We start from the raw sequence: 10,844 nt of genomic DNA, 5'->3' as shown, positions 1-10,844 counted from the left end.
GGCCAGTGATGTTTCAGAAAGCCACCCAGTCAAACTTTTTGGTTTTGCTTGATAGCTGGATTCTTGCCTCCAACTGAGGTGTGACTATATGGAATCTCACCTGCTGGGCAGCATCTATTCCCCATGCCTTCTCACCTCCCAGGACTCCCAGGCTCTCTGCTGTCTCCTCCTGCCTCTCCACCCCAGTGAAGACCTCACAAATTGCTGGTAGCTGAGGAGTCCCAGCGTCACCACCTGCCACTTGAGGAGCATAACCTCTCTAAGACCTCAGTCTCCTCTGTGTGGAACAGGAAATTCACCTCTTCTGGCCATTAAGAAAAAAGAGTGAATTCAATGTGAAGAAAATGAGGTTTTCTCTCAGGATGAAGAGAGCTGGAAAGAAAGTTATTTCCATCCTAACCATTAGGAAAAGCTGGATAAGCTATAAAATTATAACTTTTACAGAGCCCACAAGTGATCTGTGTTAACAAGGCAACTAGGTAAACCAAATTCCAAGGAGGAAGAAGTCCATCGAAGGCAAGGTGAGATGCACACAGTGTCTCTCCTTTGGCAGAGGCTGGGAGAATGAGGAGGCTGCTAAACAAACAATTAAAAAATAAACTAAGAGCTTAACACATTCTTGGAGGCCAAGAGTGGGTCAGCACATCAGTTTGGAATAGTGGGGGCCCTAGACACCAGGAGAGCTCACTTCACTTGTAAGTGCTTCTTTCTGAGCCTCTCCTGGGTGCTCACAAGAAAGAATGGAGGAAGGGCAGCAGATTGATGAGAGTCTCCTCTGACACAGGAGGGAAGAAGGTAATGAGGGCTGAGTGGGACAGGCTCAAAGCCCTGCTTGCTTCTTTGAATCCTTTTCTCCTATGAAGCAAAAGCCTTAAGCTAGTGAGGAAGAGAGAGTGAACCCTCTATATGCATAGCTTTTGGGAGAAGAGAAGGAGTAAAACCCATGTTTCTTGGGAGAATATAGGAAACTCTCCCCCAGGAAATAGGCAAAGAACCATCACTGCTAGAAGAAGAGTAGGAGTAAAAAACCCCAGGGACAGCAAGAGAGATCTTGGGTCCAGAATTCTACACTGATGCCAAGAAAACTGCATGACTGGAAAGAGATAGATCAATGGAACAGAATAGAGAGCCCAGAAGTTGACCGTATGAATACAGTCAACTGGTCTTTGACAAAGGATCAAAGGCAATACACTGGCGCAAACGGTCTCTTCAACAAATGGCACTGAAACATCTGGACATCCACTTGCAAAGAAGATGAATCTAGACACAGATCACCTTTCACAAAAATTAACTCAAATGGGTTAAAGACCTCAGTGTAAAACACAAAACTACAGACTCCTAGAAGATAACAGGAGAAAACATAGACGACTTGGATATGGTGATGACTTAGACACAACAACAAGGGCACAATCCGTGAAAGAAAGAATTGATAAGCTGGACTTTACTTTAAAACTTCCGCTCTGTGAAAGATAAGGTCAAGGTAATGAAAAGATAAGCCACAGACTGGAGGAAAATGTTTGCAAAAGACATATCTGATAAAGGACTGTTACTCAAAATATACAAAAACTAGTAAAAGTCAACAATAAGAAAACAAAAAACCCATTAGAAAATTGGCCAAAGACATTTCAGCACTGCCATGCAGATGGCAAAAAAGCATATGTGAAGGTGCTCTACCTCATATGTCACTGCGGAAATGCAAATTGAAACGAGACACTACCACACACCTGTGAGAATGGCCATAGTCCAGAACTCTGACAACACCAAATGCTGTAGAGGATGCAGAGCCACAGGAACTCTCATACATTACTTGTGGGAATGGAAAATGGTACAGTCACTTTGGAAGACAATGTGGCAATTCCTCATGAAACTAAACATACTCTTACCATATGATCCAATAATTGTACTCCTTGGTATTTACTTGCAGTTAAAAATATATGTCTACACAAAAACCTTAACACAGATGTTTATTCATAATTGCGAAAACTTGGAAACAACCAAGGTGTTCTTCAATAGGTGAATGGATAAACTGGTAAATCCAGACAATGGAATATTACCCTACATTAGTAAGAAATGAGCTATCAAGCCATGATAAGATCTGTAGGAGCCATAAAGGTATATTATTAAGTGAAATAGACCAATCTAAAAGAGTTATGTCTATATATAGTTGTATGATTCCAACTATATGACATTTTGGAAAAGGTAAATCTATAGATAGTAAAACAACCAGTGGATGTCAAGGGTTGGAGAGGGATGAATAGTCAGTGCACCAAGCATTGTTAGGGCAGTGAAAATACTCTGTATGATATCATGACAATAAACACATGTCACTATCAGAGTAAGTGTTAGTCGCTCAGTTGTGTCTGACTCTTTGTGACCCCAGGGACTGTAGCCTGCCAGGCTCCTCTGTCCCAGGAATTCTCCAAGCAAGAACACTGGAGTGGGTAGCCATTCTCTTCTCCAGGGGATCTTCCTGACCCAGGGATTGAACCCAGGTCTCCTGCATTGCAGGCCAATTCTTTACTTTAGTCTGAGCCACGAGGGAAGCCCACATGTCACTGTACACTTGTCCAAACACTTGTTGAAATTTGCAACACCAAGAGTGAAACCTAAAGTAAGCTATGGACTTTGGGTAATTATGATGTACTATTGTAGATTCATCAGTTATAACAAATCGATCACTTTGGTACAGGATATTGATAACAGGGAAGACTAAACATGTATGGCGTACATACATAGAATACATGGGACATCTCCATACCTTCTTCTTTATTTTCCTATGAATCTATAGCTGCTCTAAAAGACAGTCTTTAAAACAAGTAATGAATTAATTAATAATGGATATAAAATGAAATCATGAAAAAATAATTAACACAAATGAAAGCAGGAAAAGAAAAAAAAAGAGAAAAGAACAAATCAAACAGAAAAGAGCTAGCAACCCGGTAGATATAGATATAAAACCAACCACATCAATAATTAAATTACTTGTAAATCATCCAGGAGTTCTATTTATACTTTTAACTAAGATGAAATAACAGTGACCAGATTTATCCTTCTGCCTGAAATTTTAAAACTGGACAAAATGATGTTTGAGACATTTCACATGAGGCAACAGAGGACAGTGATCCCTGATAGACAGGGAACAAATAAGGTGAGGCCTCTGATTACCCAGGCTTACTTCCTTGGGCCTACTGTGGTTAGGAAAGGCAAACCCAGAAAGTCCCAGAAGACCACATGAGATAAGGAGACATAGCTCTGAATGTCCAGAAAAACTAAGTTAGAGTTTATCATAGAGAGTACCAGAGAGGAGAGGGCTGCACAGAGATGCTCAGAGAGTCCCTTTAAAGACTTGTACAATAGTGATGAGTGCATTGATGTGAGGAGAGTATTGAGACTAAGGAAAGGACCACTCACAAGGAGGAGAGGGAAAAATACCTGGCACTCACACTAACTACAGAGAGTATCTGTTCCCACGTCATAACCCATGGAGTGCTGGGTAGTATACTCAGAAATGTCTTCCTTGGTGTTGGAAAGCAACTAGCTTAGAGTAAACATGACCCTGGTCCCATATAAAGTGTTCAAAAATTAGGACCTAAAAGGATTAAACAACTTCCAAGTAACTTCACTGCATACCAAAACAATGCTCAGGAATATTTAAAGGAATACAAAACTATCTAACATCCAACAAGCCAATTCACAATGTTTCAGTTCAGTTCAGTCGCTCAGTCATGTCCGACTCTTTGTGACCCCATGAACCGCAGCACACCAGGCCTCCCTGTCTGTCACCAACTCCCAGAGTTTACCCAAACTCATGTCCATTGAGTCGGTGATGCCATCTAACCATCTCATCCTCTATTGTCCCCTTCTCCTCCTGCCTTCAATCTTTCCCAATATCAGGGTCTTTACAAATGAGTCAGCTCTTTGCATCAGGTGGCCAAAGTAGTGGAGTTTCAGCTTCAACATCAGTCCTTCCAATGAACACCCAGGACTGATCTCCTTTAGGATGGACTGGTTGGATCTCCTTGCAGTCCAAGGGACCCTCAAGGCTCTTCTCCAACACCACAGTTCAAAAGCATCAATTCTTCGGCGTTCAGCTTTCTTTATAGTCCAACTCTCACATCCATACATGACTACTGGAAAAACCATAGCCTTGACTAGATGGACCTTTGTTGACAAAGTAATGTCTCTGCTTTTTAATATGCTATCTAGGTTGGTCATAACTTTCCTTCCAAAGAGTAAGCGTCTTTTAATTTTATGGCTGCAGTCACCATCTGCAGTGATTTTGGAGCCCCAAAAAATAAAGTCTGACACTGTTTCCACTGTTTCCCCATCTATTTGCCGTGAAGTGATGGGACTGGAGGCCATGATCTTAGTTTTCTGAATGTTGAGCTTTAAGCCAACTTTTTCACTCTCTTCTTTCACTTTCGTCAAGAAGCTCTTTAGTTCTTCTTCGCTTTCTGCCATAAGGGTGGTGTCATCTGCATATCTGAGGTTATTGATATTTCTTCCAGCAATCTTGATTCCAGCTTGGGCTTCCTCCAGCCCAGCGTTTCTCATGATGTACTCTGCATATAAGATAAATAAACAGGGTGACAATATACAGTCTTGACGTACTCCTTTTCCTATTTGGAACCAGTCTGTTGTTCCATGTCCAGTTCTAACTGTTGCTTCCTGACCTGCATACAGGTTTCTCAAGAGGCAGGTCAGGAGTTCTGGTATTCTCATCTCTTTCAGAATTTTCCACAGTTTATTGTGATCCACACAGTCAAAGGCTTTGGCATAGTCAATAAAGCAGAAATAGATGTTTTTCTGGAACTCTCTTGCTCTTTCAATGATCCATCGGATGTTGGCAATTTGATCGCTGGTTCCCCTGCCTTTTCTAAATCCAGCTTGAACATCTGGAAGTTCACGGTTCACGTATTGCTGAAGCCTGGCTTGGGGAGTTTTGAGCATTACTTTACTGGCGTGTGAGATGAGTGCAATTGTGTGGTAGTTTGAGCATTCTTTGGCATTGCCTTTCTTTGGGATTGGGATGAAAACTGACCTTTTCCAGTCCTGTGGCCACTGCTGAGTTTTCCAAATTTGCTGACATATTGAGCGCAGCACTTTCACAGCATCATCTTTTAGGATTTGAAATAGCTCAACTGGAATTCCATCACCTCCATTAGCTTTGTTTGTAGTGATGCTTCCTAAGGCCCACTTGACTTCACATTCCAGGATGTCTGGCTCTAGGTGAGTGATCACACCATCGTGATTATCTGGGTCGTGAAGATCTTTTTTGTACAGTTCTTCTGTGTATTCTTGCCACTTCTTCTTAATCTCTTCTGCTTCTGTTAGGTCCATACCATTTCTGTCCTTTATTGAGCCCATCTTTGCATGAAATGTTCCCTTGGTATCTCTAATTTTCTTGAAGAGATCGCTAGTCTTTCCTATTCTTGTGTTTTCCTCTATTTCTTTGCACTGATTGCTGAGGAAGGCTTTCTTATCTCTCCTTGCTCTTCTTGCGAACTCTGCATTCAAATGGGTATATCTTTCCTTTTCTCCTTTGTTTTTCGCTTCTCTTCTTTTCACAGCTATTTGTAAGGCCTCCTCAGACAGCCATGTTGCTTTTTTGCATTTCTTTTTCTTGGAGATGGTCTTGATCCCTGTCTCCTGTGCAGTGTCACCAACCTCCGTCCATAGTTCATCAGGCACTCTGTCTATCAGATCTAGTGCCTTAATTCTATTTCTTACTTCCACTGTATAATCATAAGGGATTTGATTTAGGTCATACCTGAATGGTCTAGTGGTTTTCCCTACTTTATTCAATTTAAGTCTGAATTTGGCAATCAAGAGTTCATGATCTGAGCCCCAGTCAGCTCCTAGTCTTACTTATGCTGACTGTATAGAGCTTCTCCATCTTTGGCTACAAAGAATATAATCAAACTGATTTTGGTGTTGACCATATGGTGATGTCCATGTGTAGAGTCTCCTCTCTTGTTGGAAGAGGGTGTTTGCTATGACCAGTGCGTTCTCTTGGCAAAACTGTATTAGCCTTTGCCCTGCTTCATTCTGTACTCCAAGGCCAAATTTGCCTGTTACTCCAGGTATTTCTTAGACATTCATTTCTTTTTTATGTGAAAAAATCAAATTAAAAATATATATTCTATTTATTATGAGAAATACATTCTACATGAAAGAGGTTTTCAGAGATTTATTCATATATTCAACAAACTAGGTTACTTTTTTCATTATTTAGATTTCAGTTTCCATGATCTCATTTTAGATATTACTCCTAATATTTATTTTTATTTTTTAAAAATGTATTTATTTTAAATTGAAGGATAATTGCTTTAAAACATTGTGTTGGTTTCTGCCATACATCAGCATGAATCAGTCATAGGTATACATATGTCCTCTCCCTCTTGAACCTCCCTCCCTTCTCCCACCTCCCACCCCACAGGCATTCAAAGGGCAGAAAAATATAATCGTAATGAGGGGAAATAAATCAATCAACCATTTGAAAATGACAGAGAATTGATATAGATGTTAAATTTAGCTGACAAGGACATTAAAATAGTGATTATAACTAAATTTCATAGTTTCAAAAATTTAAGTAGAAACATGGACAATATAAAAGAGACATGAATAAAATTTTAAGGATGAAAACCAAAAAATGAAAAAGTACACTGGATAGGATTAACAACAGATTATACATTGCACATTTAGAGGTTAACAAATTTGGATATTTCTAATTCTATGAGTTCACTCATAATGCTATGAGTTCACATGAGTTTTTTTGAGTTCACTAATCTTTGTTCCAACAATGTCTAATCTTTTGTTAATCCTGTTAATTCTAGTTGGTATATTTTTTATTTCAGACATTATAGTTTTCATCTCTAGAAGCTCAACTTGGATTTCTTTTATATCTTCCTTTTCTCTGGTTATCATGCTTAATTTCCCCCCAAGCCTTTTTAAATTAATTTTTATTGCAGTATAGTTAATTGTTGTGTTAGTTTCTGCTATCCAAAGTGAATCAGTTATTTGTATACATATATCCACTCTTTTAGATTCTATTCCCATATAGGTCATTACAGAATATTGAGTAGAAGTCCTTGTGCTAAACAGTGTGTTTTTATTAGTTATTAATATCCATATTATATATAGTAGTATGTTTATATAAATCCTAATCTCCCAATTTACCTCTCTCCTTCCCTTTAATCCTTGGTAACCGTAAGTTTGCTTTCTATGTCTGTGATTCTACTTCTGCTTTGTAAATAGTCTCATTTGTACTATTTTTTTAGATTCCACATGTAACTGATATTATACTATATTTGTCTTTCTCTGACTTACTCCACTCAGTATGACAATCTTTAAGTCCATTTAAGTCACTGCAAATGGCATTATTTCATTCTTTTTTACAGCTGAGCAATGTTCCATTGTATACATACATAATATATATATACTATATATGTGTACAATATGGTATATATGTGTGTAGAGTATATATGTACTATCTCTTCTTTTTCCATTCCTCTGTTGATGGACATTTAAGTTGCGTCTGTGTCCTAGCTATTGTAAATAGTGCTACAATGAACACTGGGGTACATGTGTCTTTTCAAATTATAGTTTTCTCTGGATAGACACCCATGAGTGGGATTGCTAGATCATATGGTAGCTCTATATCTAGTTTTTAAAAGAAACTTCATACTGTTTTCCATAATAGATGTGCCACCCCTAGCTTTTTGAATTACTGTTTTGAAGAGGTTTTTGTTTGTTCTACTGATTCCATCATCTGTGTCAGTTGATAGATTTCAACTGATAGATTTCCCTCCCCCTTATGAGCAACATTCCTCTGCTTCTTTATATGTTTGGTCATTTTTACAGGATCCCAGTTATTGTACTTTACTGGATGCTGCATGTTTGTGTATTTCATAAATACCCTTGACCTTTGTTTGGAACACAAAATACTTGGAAACAGATTGAGGCTTTCAGGTCTTGCTTTTAAGCTTTGGCACAACCAGAGCAGCATTTAATGCAGGGTGTTTTTTCTCCCCCGCTACTGAGGCAAGACCAGTCCAATTATACTACCCAGTATTTTATAGATTATGAGGTTTGCCAGCCTGGCTGCTCATAACAGGTACTATTTACTGTGTGACTCTAGTATTGTCCCCTTTAATCCATTCAAGGAATTCTTTCCTCACACACATGCACTGAATAGAACTTAACCGAATACTCAAGGGAAGCCGCTGTGTTTTTCTAGAGTTCTCTTTGCCTGTAGCTTTCTCATCTCTGTTACTCTACCTCCTTAAACCCTAGCTCTTCCTCTTCAGTGCAAGAAGCCCACTAGGCTCTGACTGGTTCCATCTTCCCTGTGCCACGGCCTGAAAACTCTCTTTAGGCAGCAAGTTAGGGCAACAGTGGGGATTACCCAGTTGGTCTCCTTCATCACAGGGATCTGTCTTCTGTTACATGATCCGACTTCTTGAAATCTGTTGTTTCATATATTTTATCAGAATTTATAGTTACTTCATATGGGAGCATAAATCCAGACCTGTTAATGTACCTTGGACCTGATGTTTTAAAAAAGCATTTAAAACAAACATACGTTTGACATTTTATTACTGAACTTAAAATGTCAAAATAATTTTTAAATTTAGAACTTAAAGTTTTTGTACTCAAAAGAAAAAAATTGTTATTATATCATGGAATTTACAATTTGTTTTTCAACTTTTCACATAGCTGAAAAACACATAACACAAGTAACACTGCCAAGAAAGTTTTTTCTTTAAAGGGAACGGTAGGGCCTGTCTGCTCTACTCAGACAGGGGTCCATATGGCATTGTTCAGCATTTCCATAATCACTTAAAGGGAGTCCTTGATGTCCTGTAAATAAAGAAGAAGGATGGCCTCAAATTCCTTGCAGCAGAAACTCACTTTAGGTAGCATTAACTGTGACTTACAAATTGAATAGTACATCTACAAAAGGAAACTATGTGGCACCTACAACATAAAACTGGAGAGAACTTGGGTAAAACTTCTGTTGGTAGCTCTCATCATTGTTGTCATTGAAAACCTGGCTGATGTCAGTGTTATATTCCCCAGGAACACTGGCCAGAGAGTTGTGCAGAAGTTTGCTGCTGCCGCTGGAGCCTCTCTTATTGTGAGGACTCCACTCCCAGAACCTTCACTTAACCGGATCGAGGCAGCCCTCAGGGAGCTGAGACTACCAGTGGTTACTGACCCCAGGGCTGACACCAGCCTCTCACAGAGGAGTCTTGTGTTAACCATCGCTCCCATAACACAGACTCTCCTCTGCATTAAGCGGACATTGCCATCCTGTGGAGCAACAAGGGAGCCCACTCAGTGGGTCTGATGTGCTGGGTGCTGGCCCGGGAAGTTCTGGGCATACATGGCACCACCTCCTGTAAACACCCATCAGAAATTATCCCTGATCTCTGCTTCTAAGGGATCTTGAAGAGATTGAAAAGGAAGAGCAGGCTCAGGTGAAAAGGCTGTGACCAAGGAGAGATTTCAGGTGAATGGACTGCTCCAGCTCCCAAGTTCACTACTACTCAAACTGAGTCCAGACTGGCCTGAAGGCACAGGTGCCCTGGGTGCCTATTCAGCTATTCCCTACTTAAAAGCAGAGTGCTTAGCCCACAACTGAGGACTGGTTTGCAGCTCCCACTTCTCAGGCCACTGAATGGATATGAACAACCACTAAGTAGTCTTCGGTTTGATCTTCCATAAACTCTAAAAAATGGAAACAGGTTGATGGAAAATAAACAGCTTCTTATACATAAATAGGTAGATAGATAGATAAAAGATAGACAATGAGAAAGGTTGACTTCCCTGGTGGCTCAGACAGTAAAGAATCTGCCTGCAGTATGAGAGACCCGGGTTTGATCCCTGGATTGGAAAGATCCCCTGTAGAAGGAAGTGGCAGCTCATTCCAGTATTCTTGCCCGGAGAATTCTATGGACAGAGGAGGCTTGTGGGCTATAATCCGTGGGGTCGCAAAGAGTCGGACACGACTGAGGCACTAACACTTGACTTCACTTCAAAGGGAAAGGTGAAAGGAAAGAAAAGTGGTAGAGGATGGGGTGTGCAGTGATCATTAATCAGAGAAGGGAAGAAGGAATAAAGAAACAGCAAGAAAAAATCTGTCTTCATTATCTATGACTAGTGCAGTGGGAAAGCCTGGCTGGGAACTAGAAGGCCTGGATTTAGCCTGTGACCTTGGAAATGCCACTTTAAACTGTTTGAGTTTTTGTAAAATATCTAACACAGAATTACCAGGAAAATACTATTAAATAATAGACTTAAATGACTATTACAATGCCTACCACACAATAAAAAAAGCACAATAAACATTAATTCCTTCTCTCTGCCTGATCATTTATATGGTTCACAATGAGCACAGTTACAGTAGAGATCCTGCTTTAAAGTGTAGGTTTTATTACTATTCAGGTATAATAAGGCTAACAGATAAAGGGACAATTGCCTTTAGGAAGGTAATTCCAAGAGGAAGGGGTACCCTATACCATGCACAGTCACATAGAGAAGCATCAGGGTCAGTCAGGACGTAGGGAGAGTGGGAGGAACACATGGGTAGGAGCCTTTATTTTCTTGTGAAAAGGAACAAGCAAGGCAGGGTAAGCAGGCTTAGGATGGCTAGTTTGAATAATTTCAGCAGCATCTGGGATGCTGGGGCTGTCTCTACTTTTCCAGTACCCTACCCTGGGGTAATTAGGGCAGATGGATAGTGGTCCTGAGTGTGAGAGCTGGATAAAGCAGGAGGCTGGGTATGGGCTCTGGATGAGTTGTTTTGCCTATGAGGAATGTTGCTTGTGAGTATTAACCAC

At 40.0% G+C, this 10,844-nt stretch overlaps 1 pseudogene; it reads left to right on the top strand.

The window, feature by feature from the left end:
• Window positions 1-1,693: 1,693 nt before the first annotated feature.
• On the top strand, window positions 1,694-9,444 carry LOC145505247 (small ribosomal subunit protein uS2 pseudogene; annotated as a pseudogene).
• The last annotated feature ends 1,400 nt before the right edge of the window (window positions 9,445-10,844 follow it).

This window comes from Giraffa tippelskirchi, chromosome 5 (assembly GCF_054371585.1).
Source record: "Giraffa tippelskirchi isolate mGirTip1 chromosome 5, T2T-mGirTip1v1.2.pri, whole genome shotgun sequence".
In the NCBI taxonomy this organism is placed as follows: domain Eukaryota; kingdom Metazoa; phylum Chordata; class Mammalia; order Artiodactyla; family Giraffidae; genus Giraffa; species Giraffa tippelskirchi.
Note: the sequence above shows the minus strand (reverse complement) of the source record. Positions and strands in the feature narration are given on the sequence as shown.